The following is a 26,996-nucleotide window of genomic DNA, read 5'->3' as shown; positions in this document are numbered from 1 at the left end:
TCAATCTCTTTCTCTGTCTTAAGCAATGTCCTTCTCAACATCAGGGATTCTCCTACCTCAGGGGTTTCTTCCTTCTCCATAAATCAAGGTGTTTTTGGCTTCACTTTAACCACATTCGCATTCCTCTAACTTACTGGTTTATTATGAGTACAGTCCCATGACACATGTCCCCATTCTCCATGTATGTAGCATCGAACATTTCTTCCTTGACCCCTTCCTCTGGGCGCAAATCTTCCTCTATTAAAATCCCCTCTCTGCAGCGGTTTGCTACTTGAACTACCTACTTTGTGCTGATGTTGTTGTCCCCTTGGTTTGGTAGCTCCTCTACCTCTTACTGCGCTTCTTCCTCTATTCCTCAGATTCTGTTTTCTCAACATCTTCTCCTTTGCCTTCAAACTCGCTTGATAGGCATCCTCAATAGTCTTCAAACTTAACAAGCTAATCTCATCTTGTATGTCATATCTTAAGCCATTGGTATATCTAAATACCTTCTCCATGTCATCTTCTGCATGTCTTGCTCTAATACTTAATCTATAAAATTATTCAGTGTGTTCTTTAATGGACATTCCTTTTTTGCCTTAAATTTTGCAACTATTTAAAAAGATTTAACTGATACTCTTTAGGCATAAATTTGGCTTTCATCTTACGTACCATTTTCTCCCATTGCTTGATCTTGGACTTTCCTTTCCTCATTTTGGATGTGTGTAGCTCATCCCATCAAATAGCTGCATGACCCCTCAATCTGGTGATTGCAAATCTCACCTTCTTCTTATCTTCAGTGTCCTCTCCATAGTCAAAATATTTGTCTAATGACCTGATTCAATCCATTAGTTCTTCTGCATTGAGACTCCCTTCATACGTAGGAATTTCCACCTTCAATTTTCCTCCTACTTTCGCCAACATCTTGATGACTTTAGTAGTTTAATTTTCCTCCTCTTCTTCTTCTTCAGAAGATTCTTCTTTAGCACTGTCATCCCCTTCATCAGGTGTTCTTCTTTTAGCAGTCTCAGTTGTTTCCATCCTCATACGCAAACTTCGGATCTCCTCCAATAGAACTGCGTTTGCTTCTGGTCTTCCTTGACCAATTCTATCTCCTCTCCTTGGTAGCATGTTTACTATAATAAACTTTAATCTCTCTGTGCTCTGATACCACAAATGACGCAAGAATCAATTGTTTGAGCAATATCAATAATCGGCCCCCGCATTCCCAAATCCCTTAGAGTCTGACCTTCTCTTCTTTGATCAGATTTCCTTTTGCAAAGCCCAAAACAATGGTATTTCTCCTTTTAAATAGAATTGCTCAGCGGTACACTGTAGATCTCAAAACTTTAGATCCAATGGTCCACATTATATCACATAATCACAAATCTCTATGGTTATGGTTCTGGAGCTTTCCCTTTTGTATTGTTGCGATGCGATGGATCACAATCACACATCGCAATGTCGCACAACTGGGGTCCCGATAACACACAAGGCTTCCTCAGATGTGATATTTCGCGATCGCACTCTGCAACTCCTTAACGCCGCGGTCTGACCACACTCTGCTATCTGTTTGCGATGCGATATTGCGGTGATCGCATATCGCAATTCTTCAAGGCTTGAGGTCCGCCCCTTGTAAAAAAATCTTTTGCGATGCAATGCGGGGTGATCCAATGGTCGGCGGAATTTTGCACCTTTGTTTGGACTTTAGGTCAACAGCTCAGATCTTAAACGACTCAAAATTGTTAATAATAAAAAGGCATGCAATTTCTTTTGAACTTTGAGTTTCATGTCGTGAAGCATAAAAATAGAGAAATACTTGATTCTATCCCGAACACAAATAAACAAAGGCGAACAAGAGTTTCCACAGACTTAATATATAATCATACACATGGCATCATTTATTCATAATAAAAATATGGTTACAGAGTCTTGCCTTTGGGTCTATTACAGCGATTAAAAGACCTATGTTTCAGTCTAGAAATCCACGCTTTAACTTGACTCTCGCTTCACTCAATCCTCTCTCTCGTTGCCCATTCCAAATCCTTCTACATTGCATTTTTCTCCTTTTCTATCACTCAAATCCAACTCTAACTAATCAATCTCTATCTTTAAACATTTTAACAACTCAATATCTATTTTCAGGCTCTATCACACCCTTAAGCTAACAACTTATCCTTGAATCTAAAATAAGACAATTTCCTAACTTATTACAATAAATGAAATACAACTCATTTCTTGAGAGATCCAACCCTCTCCGTAAAAACTGACTTTCGACCACTCAGGTCAGTGAAATTCAACTTGTTTAGCCACAACATGTGAACAAACTTTCACATTGCGGCTAAGTCCAGATGCTCCTGCATGAAACCCTTATCAAAAAAAGAGAGTAGATGGAGTCGATATAAATCATTCACAAGAAGTTCATAACATTCCATCAAAAGTATCTGAAATTGAATGAGTATCAGTTCAGGAAATTCCCATGAAAAATCATTAAATTCATGAAAGCGAGGTCTTTGTGTGTGGTAGGAGATTATGTATTGTAAAAGTTGTCTTTTAATTTAATATTTCAATTAATACATCTGCATGGAATGATGTAGTTAATTCTGGATGTGGTATTTTCATTGGTTGAATTATTAAAGGAAAATGATCCAAATATACACGGTTGAAGGAAACTAAACCTTATCAGGTCATTATTTAGACATTAGGTAGTAAGATGCATACCAAATTAAATATGCATAGGCTGGACTTACAGGTGTCATTGAGGAACAAAATATCTAAATAATTGTAATAAATAAGAAGCACAAATTATACGTTCAATCTAGACTGAGCTAGGGTCGGAGTTGTGAAGAGTATGCACACATGCAATACAACTTACTATATGCATGAAGACATCATACATTAATAATTTTATGACCTTCATAAATAGGTCAATGGGAGTAACACCCAAAAGTACAAATACATAATGGAAGTATAAAAGAAACTCGTAAGGCTCATGATTAATGTATTCCTGGATGGATATGCACATCAAGATTGTGAGGATTGATTTTGCATGCTTTGATTTGACACATTGGAGTTCTAGTAAACTTAAAAATGTGTCTTTGAATTTGTATTTAATATTGTCTTACTAATAGTAATCTTTCAAATCTAAAGCAAGAAAAAGATGCTTTTAGTAGAAGGATTGTAGATCTTGCAAAGGAACTTCATATGGGAAGTGATAAGATTAAAATGATTTGGTGTATATATAAACTTTATGAAAACATAAAAGACAAAAAGATTGGATATAGTGGTAGAGAAATTCAAATGCAACCTAATGGCTAATAAGAAGTGCACTAGATTCAGAGCATGACTGGTCCCAATTAATTAAAAAGTTCTTAATAATCCCAAAAGGTATCACATTAAAAAAGCTTATCAGGATATAAGGATCTTATGCTGGTAATAAAATCATACATACACCAAAGGAGTGACATATAAAAGGTTCTAAAAGAGAGAGTAATAAACTAGATAACAACTCGTTGTTGAATCAATTGGATGCTTTAACCATATTGGATGGTTAAGTTGAGTAAAAAGATAATTATTCTCAATAAAATGATAGCTAGCAATCTATCCAAATAAATTGACAATGGTACAATCTGAGATGCATACTTTGTACCACTATTTCCTATCAAGTAATCTTGGAGAAGTCTACCTGCTAGATTGCATTTACAGTATTGTCTGGTCTTGAATATGGCAACATAACAATTGCATGAACAATTTATGAACTATAAGTGGGGTATTAACATACTAATGACCTAGGTTCACACCCTGGTACACATAGTGCCTAAAAACTTAATAGGTGTGAAATTGATAATATTGTAACTCTCATTTATAACACATGCATGAGAGATGTATGTATTTGTATACTGATTGTTCAAATTGGTAGGAGAAACAGTAAATCATATGACATGATTAGTTTAAGTGTGGAGTACTTTTGACTACCAAACAATTATTCTTGGTTAAAGACAAAGTTAAGGTTGTTATTAGACTTCCAATATAACATTGAAGTCCATACTAGACTAACTATCATAGTCAATAGTTTGCATTATGATTAAGCGGAGGTCATATTCTGTTAAGACCTGGTCTAGTGACCGATTAACCTCCAAAACTCAAAGTTATGAGTATAATAAATTTTTAGTATGCATGATCACCTCTATGGTACTATTTTCCTGACATTGTACTGCAACCATAAGACACGTGATTTTTTTTCTAAATAAAAGCACTTCAATATGTTGACATCAAATTATTGAGTAATTGCAGATGTTGAACATGCCCATGAAATTCCTTATTCTTCAATCGGCAAACTGAGCACAGTTGGATCAAAATTTCGTAAAGGTAATATAAATAAATAAAGAAATTTTTGGCACTATAATAACATGGTTGGAAACATGTGGATGAAGTATATGACATGCAGGTGATGCTATGGACATTGATATGGGCTACACATGTACAAGTGTTAATGTGTATAAAAGATACATATGGTACTTGTATGGATGCGTTTATTGCATGATAATATATGACATGTATATTTGTGTGTGTGTAATGCACACTATGTGTAGGTGCACATGGCAGAAGAAAAGACATTGGGTGATTGCTTGGTGAGGCAACCGATCCAGAGTGCAAACAGAGGAAGGACAAAAGTGGAAACTAAGAATTTGTGTTGGAAACTAACGATAAGTATCTGTATTTTTTCTTCAAAATTAATATACATATGGTTCTACTTTATGATGGTTACATATGAGTATGATTTTGATGGTTATGTTGAGCTTACTTGACATGATATTTATACATGTTAATTAGTCAAATGTGCTAGTTTGACTTGTTGTGACTAATGCAGGGAAACTACAGGAAAAAAATGTTTGACAAGAACACAAAGGGATTGGAAGAACATGCATTTATTTCATGATGGGAAACATAAACGGTAGTTACTCAAATAATAGTATTTTATATCAATATATGACATTCACTGTGGTAAACAAGGTTGAGTTTCTCCATCTAAAATATCTCACAAAATTGATTGAAACAAATGTTACAGGTAGCGATGGAAGGAGATGTGCTGTTATAAATCCTTTGTAACTGACATATATCGAAAGATATGAATCAGATGGAAAGGCCATGGGAGCCTATAAATTCATAAACATCTACTTGTAAAGGAGGAAATAATAGTGAAAGGTGTAGTAATACACTGCAGACGGTTTAAATTTAAGGGGGGGATTATGTAACACCCCTCCATTGTATGTAAAACTCATCTAACCTAAGCTAAGAAAAGCTAGGTATTATGTGTAAGAAGAAAATGAAATACTTGATTATTCAATAAATAAAATAATTTAATCACTTGGAAAAGAGAGACACCAAGAGATGAGATCATTTCCAAATGCCATTGGTGAATGGGAAGGGATAATTGTTTCATGATAAAACTTTTAGATCTAATTCTAGATAAGATTAATGGATTAGAGATAAATATCCATTAAGCTACGTAGCTAGAGAAAGATGATAAGTTAAGAAAAACATAAAAGTCTTGTGATAGAGAAAGGAAAACATTTATGAGGAAAAGCCTCGCGAGAGAGACAGGTGAGATTTTATTGGAAAAGCCTAGGAAAATGGATAAAAAATATTGATAAAATGGGACGAAAATAATGGAAACCATATCATGAAAGAGGGTATTAAATACCCATTGAAGAGATAAACTGGAGGTAGTTGTTCCATGGCATGAAATCTCGGCTTAGGGGTGAAGTAGAGGAAGTAAGTTCTAGGTTGGGTGGCGGTGCTCAGTTTTCCAAGTGACTCTCTTCGGCTAAGCTAGTTTACTTCAATTTCTTGGGATGTACTATATGTGGTCCCTTACTATTTTTGTATTGCATGTTCCATCTTATGATTCATTACTCTTGATGTTGTCAAATTTGTGTGTATGATGCATGAATAATCTTTATTCTTGAGATGATGGAATAATGGTGAATAATTATGCATGAGACAACTATGTAGGAGGAGTAATTATGTGTTTAAGGTGTGAAACTGTATAATCTAGGGTTCAGGTAGTTTATGCTATGCATTATGCTTCATGAGGTGAATTGCATACGCTAAGGCTCGTTTAGCTAATTATTCATATTGCATAAGTAATACTTTCGACTATGCCAGTAGGACTATGATCATGATTATGGAAATTCTAGTTACGGTATATTCATGATAACATTCCATTAATGCTTTTGTTGAATCGTCATAGACATGAAGTCTGGATGCTCAAATCTTATTGACTGAATGCCATGATTTATTTTCTTCTCACAGTTGTAATTTATGATTAAGGGTTGATCTGGAATGTAATTCTATTAATTAAATCTAAAAGTCCACATCGTGGATCGAGTAAATCATAGATGGAAATTGTAGCATTGTGCCTAGGGACTCTGTGATAGTATGTTATTTCCACCTCGAGTGAGCATATATTAGGATCTCTTGTAAAGAGGTATAAGTTTTGTTGCTTTCTAGTGTTCGATTCCTTTCTCTCTTAAATTCTCCATGTTAAACATTATAAACATTGTTCCAATGGTCACTAAAACATGTTGCTTACCATTTATACGTGTTGTTTGAGCAAGCATTTGGTGGTCTTTTTAAAGTATTTTTTAATATGGTGATTTGTGGAGTGAAATTCATTTTTTTTTTTTTAATTCTCATCGATGAAAATATATCAAGATCATCACTAAGAGTCATTTGAGTGATTAGTAGACTATATTCTTGAACATTTCTTTCTCATCTAAAAGAATAGTTTTATTCAAAGCCAATGGGGTTTTTGTTCACTCATGACTTGCAAGGTCAATGTAATATTAATATGGTCAGCTGATTTTTTGAACGGAAAGAGTTGGAGGTCAAATCTATAAAATTTTAGGTTTTGTTGTTGGTTTCTTTTCGGGGGGGTGTTATCAATAAAAATATTACCAAATAGTAGTTACAACATGTCATTTCCTTAGTAAGGACCAGGGTTGACAAGCTGTTAGACTACCTTTTTAGTTTTTTCCATTATAAAAACTTTCATTGGAGTTAGGCATTGATCCGCGGGTGAGGTGTATGGAGTGTTTTGTGAGCATCTCACCAGTGTTTCATTCTTGCACCTAGATTTGTATATCATGGGATTCAAATGGATTAGGCTGGGTACAAGGTACTGACAATTTTGGTAGGAGAGATAACTCTTAGACTTGGAACTAAGTCAAAGGATGTTTCCCATTTGCAGTGAAGCTCCTTGGAGCATATTTCATGGTTCACTCCAAAATCTTTCCTCTAGATCAGGGCTTCCGCACATGGGGTGTTTAAAAAATTTGTAGTGTCCAAAGTCTAGTATTTTCAATCCAAAATCTTGCGGCATCTTGATTGAATCACCTCCAAAAGTAATCAGGGCTTTGGTATGAATTCCTGATTTTTTTTCCCGTTAAAATGAAAAAGTGCTTATGTTGGAATTTACGATTTATGCACAGATATGTACATTAGTATTGAGAACAAAGTTCCCTTTTCACTTGCAATTCAATATTTGTCACCTAGAGCTTAAAAGGGAAACATTTTTAGCCTCTAAAATTCCCTTATACAAAATTGGCGAACATATATTTGTGATCAAGTTCAATGAATCGATAACATGACATGGAATTTCAAATGTTATTTTTGCTAATATGAACTCTTACCCTAAAAGTGTCTCATAGGTATCGCTTTTGTTCAAGTTGTTGATCTAATTTTGGGAGATATTTTCACAGGTCACATATTCATAAAGTTCCGCTATGTACAATGAATATTTCATTTATGGTATGCATAAAAAACAGTCAGTCCATTTGTAGACATGATTTTAGATATGACAAAAGTCCCTTGACTTGGTTCATCTATTGTTACTTGTAAGTTGAATTTGCATATATTGTTTTGAAAGGGTAGTTGTCATGAATTGGGTAAATTTTATCTGATTTCCTTCAAGATTAGTGGGAGCCTTGCTATTTTAGTAACTCATTATAATATTACACAAAATAAGTGACCTTAAATGTGACATGTTTATTTGCGTAAAAGAGCAAGGTTGTTGGGCACTCTGCATCTGTAAAGTTTAAACTGATCGTAGATTTCTTAATTATTAATAAGAAACTTAGTTGGTAGTACAAAGAATTTTCCTTAAAAAAAACATACATCTTAATCAACCACCATGATCTGCTTGTCATGGGTAGACCCAGTGAGAAAAATTCTCCAAATCATAAATGTAAAGTTGCCGCTTGGGCTTAGCCGTATGAAATGTTTCATCTCTATGAATATTTATGAAAACACGGCTCAAATAATATATGGTAATCCAGATACTATCATAAATACCCATTCACATAGATTGTTGTTGTAACAAAAACTTCACCAACAACTCAGAATAGGAAGTGATCTTGAATCACACATTGTAATATTACACAGAATAAGCAACCTTACACATTAGCATACAAAAATTAATTACTATAACATCACTGTATCCTTGGATTTAAACCATGTCCTTAAATTTAGGTACAAATTCCCATATTATTGTTGCGGTGTCTCTATAACCTTTAATTTTAGCAGACATAGAAGAATTCAAAGGAAAATAAAAGTTGATTTGGATGCTAACTTATATTCTATGTTGTAGACTTATCAATATATCCTTGGATTTAAACCATGTCCTTAAATTTGGGTACAAATTCCCATATTATTGTTGCGGTGTCTCTATAAACTTTAATTTTAGCGGACATAGAAGAATTCAAAGGAAAATAAAAGTTGATTTGGATGCTAACTTATATTCTATGTTGTAGACTTATCAATAGGATTCCATTATTGAATGGAATTCTTTTGTATAATGTAGTGGAATAGCCTAATCTGTTTTGTTGAGCCAATGCATTAGTAGGATCGAGCATTTAAAGAAGAAGTGGAATTTGAGAAATTTAATTACCTCGAAATGCAAAATATTAATACAACATATAACTAATTCATGTAACAATTAATGTATTTTTGTGATGGTTGTTCAACTACGCCTTCATTTATAATGGATATATTATGTTAGAAAGGGTTATTTCTTATATATTTATGATTTAAAATCAATTATAATGTTGTGTGATATGAATGTGTCATTGGGAGATATACTAACAATTGCCAGAGAGGTGCAAAGGAACATTGAAATCTCAAGAAGCCAAGAACATAAATACACGAGAAAAAATTGAAGTGTCGGTCATGTTGAAGTGATGTCTAGTATCAAACCCTAGACCCTCCTACCCTTGATGTGCAAGATGCAGATGAAAATTTCCTAGCTCTGTTGCAATATCAAGCTAAACATGCTTTCACAGAACTCGAGAATCCACATGTGCTCCTTTAATTCATTGTTTGACAGGAATCTATGTGCAATGTGATCCTTAGCCTTGATTTAAGTTTATCAAGTATGTAACAATTATGTTCTATATGTGCTACATGTTAAAGGTACAGTTTGTGGGGTCTCACCCAACGAGGACAATGACACACTTTTCTTGGAAATATATGCAAGACATGAAAAAAGGAAGTTGTAAGATTTCATGCTTCAATCTACGATAAATTTTGTTTAATTGAACAAAAAATTTAAAGTAATATGGAACATTTTTATAATTGATATTATTTTGGGTTTTTCAACTAAGACAAAAGTCAAAAAGTTTTGGCATTGATAATATTGATGATCTCACTCTAGTCGAAGATCCTAAAAATGAGGGAATGAATCATGCCTTTTTCTTTCTATAGTTTTTAGCCCATTTAGATACCATAAATTTGTACAAGCGACTATGAAAGAAATATGTTACATTGGGTACTGATAAAACTATGAAAGTGTCATTTGCAGATATATTCATTGAGCTTGATGAGGAAGTTATGGCATATGTGTGTCAATTTTGATCTCTTAAATACTAGTTAGATAGGATGGATAATTATGATATTTATAATCGGTTTAATTTGATAAAACAAAGTAATCAATGACCCAAGAATTTCTCTTCATGCTCTGAAATCCACATGTCAATCATGCTACCGATGTGCCACACTTTTCTGGCCACAATCTCTTGTGTTAAGGTTTCCAAGGTGCTCTAACATTCACCATGATTACTCAAATTCCCTGGAATTATGCTTTGATCCTCCCATATGCTAATGAGTATAGACCAAGAGGGAGAGCATTGTGACTATCAGAGTTAACACCAAGGTGTGACACTAGTCTAACAACTACAACATCATTGTGAAATGGAATCATTGATTATGCACTGTGGAAGTTTGCAATGTTATTTCTCGACGTAGCCCTCAATGGAGGTCTTGTGGTGGATGATGTTTGGTTGTGACCACCTAAAGCTCTGAATGCGTTGCTTCTTCTTGAACAAAATGTTGACCTCGCAGATTACGAATGAACCATAGCATGCTATTGCTATAATCTATTAATACCAATCGTTTAGTTTTCTCTTGATCTTCGATGAGGGATCAAGATCAAGTCTTGTGGTGTCCCTTGCATATTTAAAGTCCAATATGGTACGTTCTCTGTTCCTTGCAATCTTTATGTTCTTTGTTGCACATTTGAGCTCAATAAGCAACAAGTTTGGCTTTGGACCTTTGTAATCATTGAAACTGTTTTGTGAGCCAATTTTTTGTTGTCATTTGGACGTGGGTGTTCATGTCTTCTAATTCACTAGGTTTATCTCATTTGGGATTCTTGTGGCATTGTAGGCCTTGTGCATATACTCGAGCATGGAGGTTATTGAAGTTGCAAATGGCTCAGGGTTTTGAGGCCATGTTTGAGTTTATGTGCCAAAGAATATTTTACTATATGGATAGATATCAAGGAGTGGAGAAGCCGGGCCATGATGTTCCCATAAGTGAAAATGAGATTCATATCACCAGACAGGGGATGCCCAGGAACTACATTACATAGGCAATAACAGTGTACAAAGGTTCCATGTGTCAAAATTAAATAGGAGCGAGGAGCACAGAAACTAAGCTCACTGGTTTGGTGCATTGAACCATGTTTGAACATCAAAAACTCGTAGAGAAAATGCCTTCAGTTTAATTAAAACACAAAGCATCTAATTCTATATCTCATTATTGTCTTTTCTTTTAGTACCATATACATATGACGAATGTCCTGCTCATCATTATTATTCTATTAGGAAAGAACCTTTTATGACATGGAAGTATAGTATTGGACTCTTTTATTAAAATGTACGTATCTTTGCAAATTGTTTCATTAAAATGTACATATTTTACAAATTACTTATATTGTTATTAAAAATTTTGAGGATTTTTTAACCTAAATGGCTTAAGATAAGTGAAGACCTAGGAAAAATAGAAATGATTACTTCATAATAAAAAGGTTGATTAACAAACATTCATTTCATAAACAAGGTCTACTTGGGTAGCGGCAGTGCGTGCCTACTTGCCATTTCAAAAGAGAAATGTCATTTTAATTGCAATTTCAAAACATAAATGTTTTGTTTCTCGTATGTATCCATGAAATTTATAAACAAATCACTTAGTAAATATTGTTATTTGGATGTATCCATGAAATTGGTAAACAATATTTGGATGTATCCATGAAATTGATAAACAAATCACTAAGTAAATCATTTGAAATGAAATGTTTTGTTGCTTTAGATGTAGGGATGAAATTGACAAATAATAAACGAGAAATCATTGTTAAAAACAATTTTAAATTGATGTTAAAAACAATTTTAAATTGGTTTCTTTAATTTATATTTAAAATCTAAATCTAAATTTCAATTGTTTTATGTTATTAAAGCACCTACCTAAAGCATCACTTAATGGTACCAAATCAATTAAAACAATTTTAAGGTGTTTTCTTTAATTTATATTTTATATTTAACACTTTACCTTTAGTTGAACTTTGTATTAAATATTGACAAATCATCTTTGTTGTATCATTGTAAAGTTGTTTTCTTTGCTGGTATCATCTTTGTGATGGTAGCACAAAGTAGAGTCGAGTCGCTCAGCCCCCAAAACGATCCCCATCTTTAACCCTCAACCAAACCAGAGGGCAACGCTTTGCTTAAGGTGAGCACCATTGCCAAGACGAAGACGTTGCCCGCGAAGGACCGGTTGAAGAGCATCCAGTCCTGCCAGGACTTTGAGGACGCCTAGCTTGTTGAATTTCTGGCAACTTTGGTGAAGGAAATGGGAAATCGTTTCCAGAAAAAACTACCCTACCCTGGGCCCACTAGCATATCATTATTCACAAAGAATGAGTAGCCAAACCTGGTGGAAACACACTTACTATGGATGTCGGCCGCTCTGATCCACCAATCGGCAAAGAGTTGAGTTGATCCGGTCGATCCAGGTTCCATGCATTATTCTCGGTACTCGCTGGCAGGCCATGCCAGGTCTCATAGAAACAATGGCAGCATAAAAGGTAAAGAATACCTACAACATAAAACATAAAGCGTACAATGACTGAATGTGAAAATATGCTAACATACTCTTTTGCAATGGATGAATGACGTGGAAAAAGAGATACGATTCACTAGGCGTGCTCATTATAATGTGTATAAATTTAAAAGCTTATAATAACATGATATACAATATTCATTGTACATACTCAACACTAATGTTGTAGGTAACCTTCATGCTTTTTATGTCTTGGGTGTAGAGACTGTCCCTTCTGCTAGCGATTCATAAAAGTGGCAACTACGTTCTAGTTTTCTCAAACAACCAAATAGGCGCAAACTGATAACAAAGCACCATAAGTTGGCAATCTATGTAAATATTTAGACATACATTTTGACATATGTCACAGATGTCGATATCGTCGATATCCTTCAACAAGGAATGAATGAGTGCTTGGTTGGTGAAGTGCTTCCTCCTGCTATAAGCATAGGCCAAGAACAAGGCCCAGAGCAAAGCGACATTGCAGGTTTCTACATGAGGTACACAGGCTTAAAGATGAAAGGCTTTAACTTGCTTCTTCAGTTGGTGGAAAGGCTTACCATGAGGCTAGGTGAACTTGGCAATAGTTGTACTGGTTGGATAAAGGCGAAAAGCAGGTGATTCCTTCCATCAGTGGAGCGAGTGAAAATGGTTCTCGAAGAGGATTTGAGATTGGAGCAAAGCTTTGGGCCCCTCTTTAGAAGGGGAAGAAATAGTCGTTAAGCCCTACTCTTCTCGAAGAGACGAAGATAGACCCATTTTACATATCAATTGTATGTGCCTTTTTAAAGTTGTTCTCTGCCTATTAGGATAGCCTCCACGCCTCTCCTGCGTATGTTGGATCGATAGGGGTCTTTTCTATCGCTTATGGTGGCAACTTGGCTCTCCCTCTTCTAGTGGGAACGATGGGGCAATGATAAAGCAACCACGCGGAGACATCATTAGCAAGCCCAGTCCAGTCAGGTAGCCATCATACTTATTCAAATCACAATGAATTTTTATTCTATGGATTTACAATAAGAATTGAAGGATAAATCTCAATGATTTCTTACCTCATGTAAGTATAATAAAACACTAAAATCATGGGCATGACTTATTTGTTCTGCAAACACAAAAACCCGTCTATAAACTCAATTAAGTGTAACAAAATAAGAATGAAATTAGCTCCAGCAGGTTCATGGCTCTGCCATCTATAACGTCGATAATATTACCACCAGGCAACAAAATTAGCTTCATTATGGTTAAAGCTGTCAATGAAACCATAACATTACAATATCAATATGCTAGCGGCGACTGTACAAATTAAATTCAAAACGAAAACATATAATTACGACTACCAAGTACTGAGAAGAGGTAACCACTATGTTATCAACACTAATGAAATATTGGAAGCTGAATTTGGATTTCAAAATGTTATCAAAATCAGTCCAAACGCTATGCAAACGTAAGAATTACCCTCATCTAAACCCGTGTTAGATCATATGCACAAGTGCACATAATGATCTGATTCCGAGTTTAGATGGGTTTCGCTAGTGAAGACGAAAAAACAATTTAAAGAATTTATAAGGAACAATGGATGACATTTTTTTTTTTAAATTGTGGGTATTTTCTAGTGAAGACTAAAAACCAATTTAAAAAATTTAGAAGGAACAGTGAATGGCATTTTTTTTAAATTTGCAGATTTTAAAGCATTTACAAAATTTGATACGTGGAGATTTAGGAATATTCTTGAAATTTGAGTTGCCCCTCCCCTTTATACTTGTTTGCAATTGTTGACGTTCTTGGTTAATTGCATATGGATAATGAATGAGTATGGGCTTCATTAAGTATAAAGACTAAATAAGTTTACTTGCTCGCGAAACACAAACTAAGTATGTTAATGTTGGAGTAGGCGTAGTCCACGAATGTTAGTATTGTTAAAAAGAAAGCGTTCGGTGGTGCCGCACCTCGCTACAAGCGGTTGGAAGACTACCGCAGGTGTAGGGGCGTGACAGTTGGTATCAGAGCTCGGTCAGAGCTGGAGAGCAAAGGTTTCTCATGGCAGTGATAAGGGTACTTGCAGGTGAAGGAAGCCGTTTCACACGAAGTGGAACAAGGGTTGGTTCAAGTTGCAGGATACTCGGTGGAATTGTTGGATGGTCGAGACTAGATCACAAAGGAAGAAGAAGCTGGTCGAAATGGCAGCTGGGTCTCAAGCCGAGTCTAGTCATGATGAGAAGGATACTACTATTGGGTTCATTGAAAAGGTGGTGGAAAAGATAGAGAATATGGAGATTTCTTGGAAAGAAGAACTCGATGAACTCCGAACACAGAATGATGAGCTTAAGACACAAAATGAGTACACTGATCTTAGGTGTGCACAACTTGAACAAAGAATCAAAGAGGTCGAGGAATCAAGAAATCAAGGTCTTGCAGAGATCGTGAACTTGAAGAAGACTCTTGAAGATACAAAGAATGAGCTTACGATTGTGAAGAGGGCCATGGGGCATAATTCATTTGGGGGAATGCCTCATATGAAGGTCAAGGAACCGGAATCTTATGATGGAACAAGGAAGGCAACAATTCTTGGCAACTTCTTGTGGGACGTGGAGCAGTACTTGGAGCGGTTGAACCTGGTTGATGGTGAGACACAAGTCAAGGTAGCTACTCAGTTCTTGACAAAGGATGCTAAGATGTGGTGGCGAAGGAGGGTGGACCAGATTGCCAATGGCAGTGCTAATGACATCACTTCGTGGAAAGACTTGAATAAGGCTTTGCAGACCCACTTCAGTCCTCAGGATGACACATGGGAAGCAAGGACCAAACTCAAGTACATAAAGAAAACAGGAAGCCTACAAGCATACCAGCAAGAGTATTCAAGTGCAGCTTTGGAACTTAATGACATGGCAGAAAAAGACAAGGTGTTCAACTTCATTATGGGATTGAAACCTTGGGCACGCAACGAGGTGAGGAGACGAAAGATTAGAACACTTGAAGAAGCTTTTGCTGCAGTTGATAGGTTGGTGGATCACTTTGAGGAAACTTCTGATGACAAGAAGAAGAACACCGAAAAGCCAAAAGAGAAGAAGGATGATGGTGCTTCAAAATCGGAGGATGGCCCGAAAATGAAGAACCCTTTGAAGTGTTGGTTATGTGTAGGACCACACACGGTGAAGATTGTCCCTCTAAACCAAAGGTGGCGACGGTTGCACAGTCTGATGATGAGAGTAATGATGCTTCTGTGGGGATGATGCAGATACTTGGTGCTTCTGCTACTACAGAAGTAGTCTCTAAGAGAGACCGAGAAAGAAACAAGTTAGAGTATGTTCTAATGAAGGTTGGAGGTACTAATGTGCTCACTATGGTGGATAGTGGAGCTTCTCACAACTTCATGAATGAAGAAACTGCAAGAAGAATTGGGCTGAAGTTTGTACCGGCAAAGGCACAAATGAAGACAGTGAATTCTCCTCCTATGGACATTCTTGGTATAGCTGAGAAAGTGGACACTACACTTGGTGAATGGACCGGAAAGGTGGACTTCACTATAGTGCAGATTGATGACTACAAAGCTGTATTGGGGATGGAGTTTATGAAACAATTCGATGCTATGATTGTACCACATTTGAAGAAGCTCTAGATTTATGATGGAAGGGAAGATGTGCCTATCGGTGTGCCTACCATTGGTGCAACAAGACCTTATTGTAGAGTGGGAGCAATACAAATGGAGGATAAGGAAAAAGTGAACAAGCGGTTGTCCACTGTTGAGGCAAAGCTTGTGGAGCAGTCAGTGGTCATCAAGACACTTTCAGATAGCATCTTGGACTTAACAAGAAGGCTAGCGCTGGTGGAAGATGATGATGATGATGATGAGGTATATGTGAGACTGGATGTCCAGAAGGAAGACCGGGTTGCTTATCTAGAAAGGATGGAGATTAAGGATCCTGATAGATGGATCGAGTTGATTAGTGAGGGAGAGCCTTCAAGCTCTACTCCCTCTACATCCTCTTAGATGAGTAAGAAGATGGGCTCATTGTTAGCTGCTCATGGGAGTGAGTCCTCAAGAATATGGAGCAGGTATGATTGATGATCGCATGTTGCAGATGAGATGGATGGAGTTTCCATGGACCTGGGCATGGATCGTGGAGATACATACTTTGGTATGGTGAGCTTAGTGGCAGTGGTCATTAGGCCGGGACATAGTGGAGAAAGAGTCTCTACATATGTTGCAGTGATGTTTGCCTTGTGCAGAAAGGTCGACATCATGGATGATGATGATCATGGTGGAGAGCTACCGAGATGATATGTTGTTGAGGACGACAACGATTTCAGATGGAGGAGGATGTAACGCCCTGCGGTTCCAAGCGGGTGTGCACACCTCCATCTCACGAAATTAACTAAGTGTTGGTCGCCATTGCACTTGGGCGCACGTGGTAATGAGTGTGCGGAAGGTTATGTATATGCAGTGGATGAAAGGCGATTGGCATACCCACGAGCTGACGGTGGATAACCAAGGTGAGGGGCGCTCATGTTATAATTTATGAGGTCGGCCAAGATGGAACGCACGTCCATTGGTGCGTATATATTGGTGAGGCCTGCGGTACATTTCAACAAGACTTCGCTCATCAAGCCTTCGCACAAGACAGAGGAAGTGCGCAGTTTTGGGAGGAAATGCGCACATCTCATGCGCATTAGACTTGGAGAATTGCGCAGGCTGTTTAGTTGATGGTTGGCAAAGAGTGCCATGTTCGAGTGGATTCTTGGGTACGGTTTCGTGCAGGATTTGGCAGGAAGGTTGGGTGGCTCGGGTGAGCACCTCTTCTTGTGCAAAGGTGCACGACACGATTGTAAAAGGCAGGTGGCCTGTCTATCGTAAAATTCGGTTAAGTGTGAGACTTGGTTCGGCCAAGACACACTGTTGTATGTAATCTGATATTCTTAATAAAGTTGTCGGGCAGACTCACATTACGGGGAGTTGCCCCTCCCCTTTATACTTGTTTGCAATTGTTGACGTTCTTGGTTAATTGCATATGGATAATGAATGAGTATGGGCTTCATTAAGTATAAAGGCTAAATAAGTTTACTTGGTTGCGAAACACAAACTAAGTATGTTAATGTTGGAGTAGGCGTAGTCCACGAATGTTAGTATTGTTAAAAAGAAAGCGTTCGGTGGTGCCACACCTCGCTACAAGCGGTTGGAAGACTACCGCAGGTGTAGGGGCGTGATACTTTCAGTTACATGACGTCGTTTCAGATGACAATATGATAAAAAAGTTTAGCTATGTTTTAAAATAAAAGAATTCATTCAACATTAAATGTTTTGAAAGTAATGTTACATTAAAAATTTCAAAATCTTTCAAAATCCTTTAATCCCATATATAATGAAAATTATATGTTGTCGTCTGCAATAAGACCTCCAAATAAAAACTTGTAATAGTCCGTGTTCTACCGAAAGCAGGGACTAATAAGGAAGAATAATACTATACTCTATGGAAAAAATGACAAATATACTTTCTATTCATAATCGATTCATGTTTTTTTTTTTTTTTTTAAATATTTAATTTGATTTCTATAATTAACATATACTACAGAGACAACACCAATCCAAAATAAACATTGCTAACTATTATAAGTTCTGTTAAGAAGTTATGAGCTCTTGATCAAGATACATCAGACTACTCTCATGCACACAATTGGCAATGCCATGCGCTTTCTTTTCAGGTGATTTTTTAAGATAATAGTTTTATAATATTAAATTTGATGGATATGAATGACGTTAATCTTTCAATTTAATTTATATTTCTTTAAATTTTAAAATTTAATTACAGTCAAATTCCCTGAATCTTTGATTCTGAGAAATAATGATTGAATGTAACATACGAATAAAAAACATATTTTCTCTGTTAGACACCAAGCATGGTTCACAAGGCAAGCATCATACATGGTTCAGGGTCTTCATGAATTGTTCTTGCAGTAACTTGGAAATGCGTATTATCTTAGCTGTTTTCATATACCCAACGGTCCCATTCTCATATCTGGTACCAGAGCTGCCAAACCTATTGAAATATAATTTCAACTGTCGTGCGACTACTGTACAGCGATGACAAAACCACTATGGATTTCCCCGCACCACCATTTCACGCTGAATGGTATTTTCCGAGGGGGCTTCGATCATATTTGCTGATCGACACGTGGCCGCAACACTTTTTCAAAACAGCCCATTCCTCGGCCGGTAAAGTTCGATTAAAATGGCCTTCCGGGTAATTAATGACAGCGGTTTGATCTTTCGAGGACAGATCAACGGTTGACATACAGCAACAGATCTACAACATTTATTTCTTAACGTAAAGTAAATTTTGAGTTTGACTGTCGGTTTACCAGTGTTTTGCCGTGCGTTATGGTAGCAGTGACACAAACTTTTTGTGATAAGATTTGAGGACCGAGTTCTTAGTGGAGACTTGAAGCTGTCTGCAACACAAAATCGCCAAAATTTCTTCCCCTGCAATACACTTGCGGCTGTTAATCACACTCTAAGGTACCACGGATGGACATGCAGCGTACGAACCTGTAAGTTATATTTGTGAAGACTGTGGCGCTGGAAATTTAAAAAAAGGAGTCGGGTGATGTAATTCAATGCAGTAAATGCATTGGTAGATTTTAGGTATAAGTCTTTAATTTTATTGTTTTTTATTATCCACGGAGTATGGCATAGGTAAATATGTACTGTTTTTAGTGTGGACCATGAATTGTAAAAATACACAGCAGTGCGAAGTAAAAATAGAACAGAGCAGTGTGAGAATTTTATTGAAAAAAAAAGAATGAAGCACGCAGTAGCGTGAACTTTTTTTGTTATTTTCGTTGAGTGAAAACGAAATGGAATGCGCAACAGCGCGTGTGAATTTTTTTTTGTTGAGAGTGTCCCTTTAATGCACAGCAGTGCAGAGGCAAAGCAGTAGCGGTAATGTCATTTTTAAGAGTGAAATGTAATGCAGAGAAACACGCAACAACGTGATGGGAATGTCTTTTGTTGTTCAGTGAAATGAAATTTTTTTCACACAACAGTGAATGTTCGAAGAGTGAAGAAATTTTTACACACAACAGTGTAAAAATTTCCAGAAGAGACACAGTAATTTTTTTTTGTATGGAACTAGAAGTTCTTGGTGAATCCCTCTGTTAAGAGGAAGATACTTTTCAGCATAGACAATTGTGAAATCCCTCTGTTAAGAGGAAGATGTTTTTGTAACAAACAGTTGTGAAATCCCTCTGTTAAGAGGAAGATGCTTTTGTAACAAGCAGTTGTGAAATCCCTCTATGCGAGGAAGATGATTTATGTAACAGTTGGCTTTTTGTTAATGAATTGAAGTTTTTTTTTGTGTTGCTGAAACTCTGTCCTCAGCAAAACAATTTTTAGCTTCCCTGTGCTAAGATCTCGTGTGTTAAAAACAGAGCATCAGTCTCTGTTCTGTTCAGTTAATTTTGTTTGAAATTACCAGAAATTTCCAACATGGTATCAGAGCTTGTCCAGGCTCTTTGAAGGTGTCAAAGAAGCTGAAGGAAGGGTTTCTTGCTACAACAACTTCTCCAGCAGTGTGAAGATTCAGTCAAGAAAGATTCAAAGGTATTTCTCAAGTTTTTTCTTTGTGTGTGTTGTTGTTGAAGTCAGTTAGTTATTTTAATACACAGTAAAATGGCAAGGTCAAGGAAGAAAGTTACACAGGTATGGAGAAGGAAGGAAATACAGTCCAAAAGTCCCTTGAGCTCCCCATCCAATCAAAGTTTTTTTTTGAGAAAACTCTGCCAAAAGGAGACGTTGCATACAGTTAAGGGGACCCTGTAATTCTTGAACATTATTGCTTAACTATATTAACAGTCATTCCTTGTTGAAGATCTTCTTATAGGGGACAGATATGGAATTAAATCTACCATAAGAGCAGAGAAGAAAAGGTTGCAGGATAGCTTGGAGATGCAAAGATTGGAAATCTTGCCTGAGGCGGAGAGAAAGAGGATATTACATGATTGGAGTGCCTGAGCACAGCAGCGAGAGCGATGAAAGAAAGCTGATACGAATAGGTAGAAAAGTTTTGAATTTTTTGATGAAATGTCTGGGTATGACTGATAACCCAGCAGTTGAAATTAAAGCGGAGTGTTGAAATATAATTTCAACTACCGTGTGACTGTTGTACAGTGACGGAAAAACCACCATGGATTTCCCCGCACCACCATTTCACGCTGAGTGGTATTTTCCGAGGGGGCTCCGATCACATTCGCTGATCGAAACGTGGTCGCAACACTATTTCAAAATAGCCCATTCCCTGGTCGGTAAAGTTCGATGAAAAGGGCCTCCCGGGGAATTAATGACAGCCATTTGATTTTTTGAGGGAAGATCAACGGTTGACGTACAACAACAGACCTGCAACGTTTATTTCTTAACGTAAAGTAAATTTTGAGTTTGACCGCCGGTTTGCCAGTATTTTGCCATGCGTTATGGTAGCAGCGGCACAATTTTTTTTGTGATAAGATTTGAGGACCGAGTTCTTAGCGGAGACTTGAAGTTGTCTGCAACATGCAATCACCAAAATTTCTTCCCCTGCAATACACTTGCAGCTGTTAATCACACTCTAAGGTACCACAGATGGACATGCAGCATACGAGCCTATAAGTTATATTTGTGAAGACTTTGGCACTGGAAATTTAAAAAGAGGAGCGAGGTGATGTAATTCAATGCAGTAAATGCGGTTGGTAGATTTTAGGTATAAGTCTTTAATTTTATTGTTTTTTATTATCCACGGAGTATGGCATAGGTAAATATGTATTGTCATGTTCTTCTGTTTTTAGTGTGGACCATGAGTTGTAAAAATACACAACAGTGCGAAGTAAAAATAAAACAGAGCAGCGTGAGAATTTTATTGAAAAAAAAGAATGAAGCACGCAGTGGTGTGAAGTTTTTTTGTTATTTTTGTTGAGTGAAAATGAAATGGAATGCGCAGCAGTGCGTGTGAAATGTTTTTTGTTGAGAGTGTCCCTTTAATGCTCAGCAATGCAGAGGCAAAGCAGCAACGCTAATGTCATTTTTAAGAATGAAATGTAATGCAGAGAAACATGTAGCAGCGTGATGGGAATGTCTTTTGTTGTTCAATGAAATGAAATGTTTTTCACACAGCAGTGAATGTTAGAAGAGTGAAGAAATTTTTACACACAGCAGTGTAAAAATTTCCAGAAGAGACAGAGTATTTTTTTTTGTATGGAACTAGAAGTTCTTGGTGAATCCCTCTGTTAAGAGGAAGATGCTTTTCAGCATAGACAGTTGTGAAATCCCTCTGCTAAGAAGAAGGTGCCTTTGTAACAAACAGTTGTGAAATCCCTCTGTTAAGAGGAAGATGCTTTTGTAACAAGCAGTTGTGAAATCCCTCTGTGTGAGGAAGATGATTTATGTAACAGTTGGTTTCCTGTTAATGAATTGAAGTTTTTTTTTGTGTTGCTAAAACTCTGTCTGGAGCAAAACAATTTTTAGCTTCCCTGTGCTAAGATCCTGTGTGATAAAAGTAGAGCATCAGTCTCTGTCCTTTTCAGTTAATTTTGTTTGAAATTACCAGAAATTTCCAACAAAACCACATATCAATTCTCTCATATTGGGAAGTTTAGTATTTGAACGATCAGGATTATGGGTTTTCATCGTACTTATGTGTTGGGGCAGCAGCAGCAGGTTCGCCAGCTAGAGAAGCCACGAGCCAGAGAGGCTTCTGGAGAATGTATGGGCTTGCATTGTCGGAGAAGTCTCGTCTGATAATTCAATGTCGTCTTACATGATTTTAGGTAATTATGATAAAGTATGCGATCATGAAGCAAACAATAGTGGTAGAGAGGAGGAGGCCCACATAAAATGGAACTACAACGCAATTGAAGAGGTCATCGACATAAAATATGACACTGATGATAAGCAGTAATTGGTTCGCATTATGATAAAGTATCCGATCATGAAGCAAACAATAGTGGTAGAGAGGAGGAGGCCCACATAAAATGGAACTACGATGCAATTGAAGAGGGCATCGACATAAATATGACACTGATGATAAACAATAATTAGTTTTCATTATTTCAATTAATTTTTGGAAAGGCTTTCCACCTGAGGCGTTGGTTGAGCATGGAATCTGAAGCTCTCAATTCTCTATCAGAGGAGGCGAACTAAAATAAAAGACAAACACAACATATAAAATCATACACAAATGACACAGTGACTTAACATGGTTCACCCAACCAATCTGGGCTACGCCCACCAAACATATGCATCAGCAATCTTTATTATCAAAACAGGAGATTACAAACTAATCAATTTCCTCACAAACTCTCACCCCTCCCAATCTGTGCAGACATCGATTTTATAGCTCAGAGAATCTATCTGTCTCATAAATCCTCTTACAACAAATATAGGATGCATTAACTCTCTCCCAACAAAATAGAGCTAATATAGCAACAAAATCTTATTGTTGTCACCTACTGAGATTTTTGCCCAATTTATGAAAACCGAAAATCTCAACAATCTCCACCTTGACAACAATTAGCCTGATACCCTATTCATTTATTATTTTATCTTTTCTGCAAGCCAAGAGAAGCCAAACATTAACGCAACTTCTCTAACAAAACTGGTTTCGTGAACATGTCTGCACAATTTTCCTTTGTATGCACCTTTTCAAGAGAGACTCCCCTTTCAGTGATAACCTATCTTACAAAATGGTACTTTATTGGTATATGCTTTGATTTACTATGATAGGCCGGATTCTTAGCCAAATGTATTGCACTTTGACTATCACAAAGTAACTTGATGTTGTCCTGTAACCTACCAAACTCACCAAGCAAACCTTTCAGCCAAATCGCTTCTTTGCAAGCATGAGAAGCAGCAATGTATTCTGCTTCAGTAGTGGATAAAGCAACAATGTTTTGTAGCTTTGACATCCAGCTAATAGCTCCACCTGCAAGAGTAAAGACATACCCTGAAGTTGACCTTCTCTTATCCAAATCACCTGCAAAATCGGAATCAACATACCCACAAACAAATTCACTACTCTTATTGTAAGTGATACAATAACTACTTGTGCCTCTCAAATACCGAAGCACCCATTTCACTACTGACCAGTGTTCTTTACCCGAATTTGCCATATACCTGCTGACAACCCCAACTACATGTGAAGTATCCGATCGAGTACAAACCATCACATACATCAAACATCCTACTACATTGGCATATGGAATTTGAGACATATAATCCTTTTCTTCATCTGTATTAGGACATAAACTGGAAGAAATCTTAAAATGGGAAGCTAAAGGGATTGACACAGGCTTCACATTGTTCATACGAAACCTCACGAGTATTTACTCAATATACTTCTGTTGTGATAGCCACAGCTTACCATTGTTCCTGTCTTTGAAAATCTCCATGCCCAAAATCTGTCTTGCTTCTCCTAGATCTTTCATATCAAATGTCCTTGCCATCTGAGTCTTTAACCTGTTGATTTCTTCAATCCTTTTGCTTGCTAAAAGCATATCGTCAACATATAACACTAAGATAATGAACATGCCATTACTTAATTGCTTAAAGTAAACACAATGATCATATTCACTTCATATATATTTTTGACTCAACATGAAAGAATCAAATTTCTTGTACCACTGTCAAGGCGACTGCTTCAGACCATACAATGATTTCTTGAGCTTGCAGACAAATTTCTTATTGCGATGCTGAACAAACCCTTCCGGTTGTTCCCTATAAATTTCCTCATCTAAATCTCCATGTAAAAATGCAGTCTTAAGATCTACTTATTGTAATTCGAAATCAAGAAAAGCGACTAACGCTAACACAATCCGACTTGAAACTATTTTAACAACTGGTGAAAATATCTCATGAAAGTCAATGCCTGCTTTCTGAGAAAACCGTTTTGCAACCAGCCTCGCTTTGTATCTGTCCTCCGTATCATTCACACCCCGTTTCACCTTGAAAACCCATTTACATCCCAGAGTTTTCCTGTCTTTCAGAAGTTCAACCAGATCCCATGTGCCATTCTTACTTAAGGCCATCATTTCATCCTTCATAGCTGCTTTCCATTTGTCACTTTTCGAACCTTCTATAGCTTCCTGATAGCACAGAGGTTCATCGTCATTAGCGGTAAATGCAACTGAAGTAACATAATCATCATACCTTCTCGGAGGGCATTTGATTCTTATAGACCTCCTTAAGTATGTTTCTGGTGCTTCCACAATTGGCTAACTACCATCTGTAGGAACTTCTTCATGATCACCATCTAAGACCTGTTCATGATCTACATCTGAACCCTATTCATAATCTGATTCTGAAACCTGTTCATGACTAGTATCTGAACTATGGTCATCATGACTATCATTAGAAGTTCTTTCAAACTGAATTTGCTGAAAATCAGATACATCATCCTGATTCAATTTATTATCTACATCTAACTGTACAAGAGAGGATTCATTGAACTTTACATCTCTGTTGATGATTATTTTGCGGGTAGTAGGATCCCACAATCTATATCCCTTTGTTCCATCACCATATCCAACAAAGACATACCTTTTTGACTTTGGATCTAATTTAGTTTGCTGATGTTTAGGCACTAGAGCATATGCATCACAACCAAACACTCTGAGTTTAGAATAATCACAAGGGTGACCTTTCCATACCTCTTGAGGAATCTTGCAACCTATCGCCGTTGATGGTGATCGATTTATCACATAACAAACTGTAGCCACCGCTTCTGTCCGCAATTCCTTCTGCAAACTAGCGTTACTCAGCATACTCCTTGCTCTCTCTAAAAGAGTCCTATTCATGCGTTCAGCAACTCCATTTTGCTGAGGAGTATAAACAGTGGTCTTATGTCTTTCGATCCCTGCATCCTTGCAATAGTTTTCAAACTCCTTGGAAGTAAACTCACCACCATTGTCAGTTCTTAAACATTTTATAGTTCTACCAGTGATGTTTTCTACCAATGCTCTAAACTGCTTGAAAACTGAAAAAACATCAGACTTCCTTTTCAACATGTAGACCCACACTTTCCTAGAAAAGTCATCAATAAACGATACAAAATATGATGAGCCACCATACGAGGTTGTAGGTGCTGGACCCCAAACATCTGAATGGATGTAATCAAGTATTCCTTTACTAGTATGTTTGCCTGTTTTAAACTTGTGTTTACTTTGTTTGCCAAACAGACAATGTTTACAGAAATCTAACTTTCCAGACCTTAGATTAGGAAGTAACTTGCGATCAACCAAAATCTTTAAACCTTTTTCGCTCATACGCCCCAACCTTTGATGCCATAGGCGAATGGAACTACTGTCATGTTCAGACACCATAGACACATGAACTGACCCTGTTCTTCCATCTAACTGAAATAGATTTCCTACTTTCTTAGCTTTCATTACTAGTAAAATACCTTTGCAAATTGTCATTACTCCACTTTGAATTACAGTTTTATATCCATTTGTGTCAAGTGCTCCAAGTGAAATTAGATTTTTCCTTAAATCTGGTACATGTCTTACATCAGTTAACATTTTAGTTGTCACATCAAACATTTGTAGTTGTATACTCCCTATTCCCACAATATTAGATGTGACATCGTTATCCATGTACACGACTCCATCATTAATTGATCTATACATCTTAAACCATTCTCTATGAATACGCATGTGGTTTGATGCACCGGAATCTAACAGCCAATGTTGATCATGATTTGACAAATTAACTGATAACACTTCGTCGCTCATACCTGAACCAGATGCCAAACCTGTATCTGTCGTGTTTGCTTCCTTCTTCTCTGTCGATGAAGCTTCTTTGGAAGTTTGTTGTCGCTTCCAGCAATCCTTCTTCAAATGCCCCGATTTGCCACAAAACCAGCACTTTACCTTACTCTTCTTCCCTTTCGATTTTGAACGCGAGTCGCTGTGCTTACCAGAGCGTCTTTCTCTAGAACGACCTCTAGCCATCATTGCTTCTGATGTAGAGGTGTCAGCATTCGACCTCTTCCTTGTCTCCTCGGACAACAAAGCTCCGACGACATCATCAAATTCAATGGTTTCTGATGAACTAAGACTTATAGAAGTAACAAAATGATCCCATGACTCGGGAAACGAGCACAATAAAGTAATAGCTTTATCCTCTGATTCAAATTTTACTTCTATACTTTCTAATTGCACCAGTAGAGTATTAAAAACATTCAAATGATCAGTAATCGATGTACCTTCCTTCATTCGCAAACTGTATAGCTGCCGCTTCAGGAGAATCCGATTTGTCAAGGATTTCGTCATGTAGAGCTTCTCAAGCTTCGACCACAGGCCTGCAGCTGTTTTCTCCGACACGATATTAAACAACACATCATCCGCCAAACACAGCCGAATAGCACTCACTGCTCTTTCATCCATCTCGGCCCATTAATTATTTGTGATATTGTATTGCTATTTGGATTTGCCTAACAATGCCTTCGCCATGCCTTGTTGTACCAGCAGATCATGCATCTTGACCTTCTAGATCTCGAAGTTTCTTTTGCCATTAAACTTCTCGATTTCAAACCGAGCACTCTGAGTTTTCGCTATCTTGTATCGAC

Source organism: Pinus tabuliformis, chromosome 5_1 (genome assembly GCF_031772625.1).
Source record: "Pinus tabuliformis cultivar Carrire ecotype Pingquan chromosome 5_1, CPIR1, whole genome shotgun sequence".
In the NCBI taxonomy this organism is placed as follows: domain Eukaryota; kingdom Viridiplantae; phylum Streptophyta; class Pinopsida; order Pinales; family Pinaceae; genus Pinus; species Pinus tabuliformis.
This window is presented reverse-complemented; position numbering follows the sequence as displayed.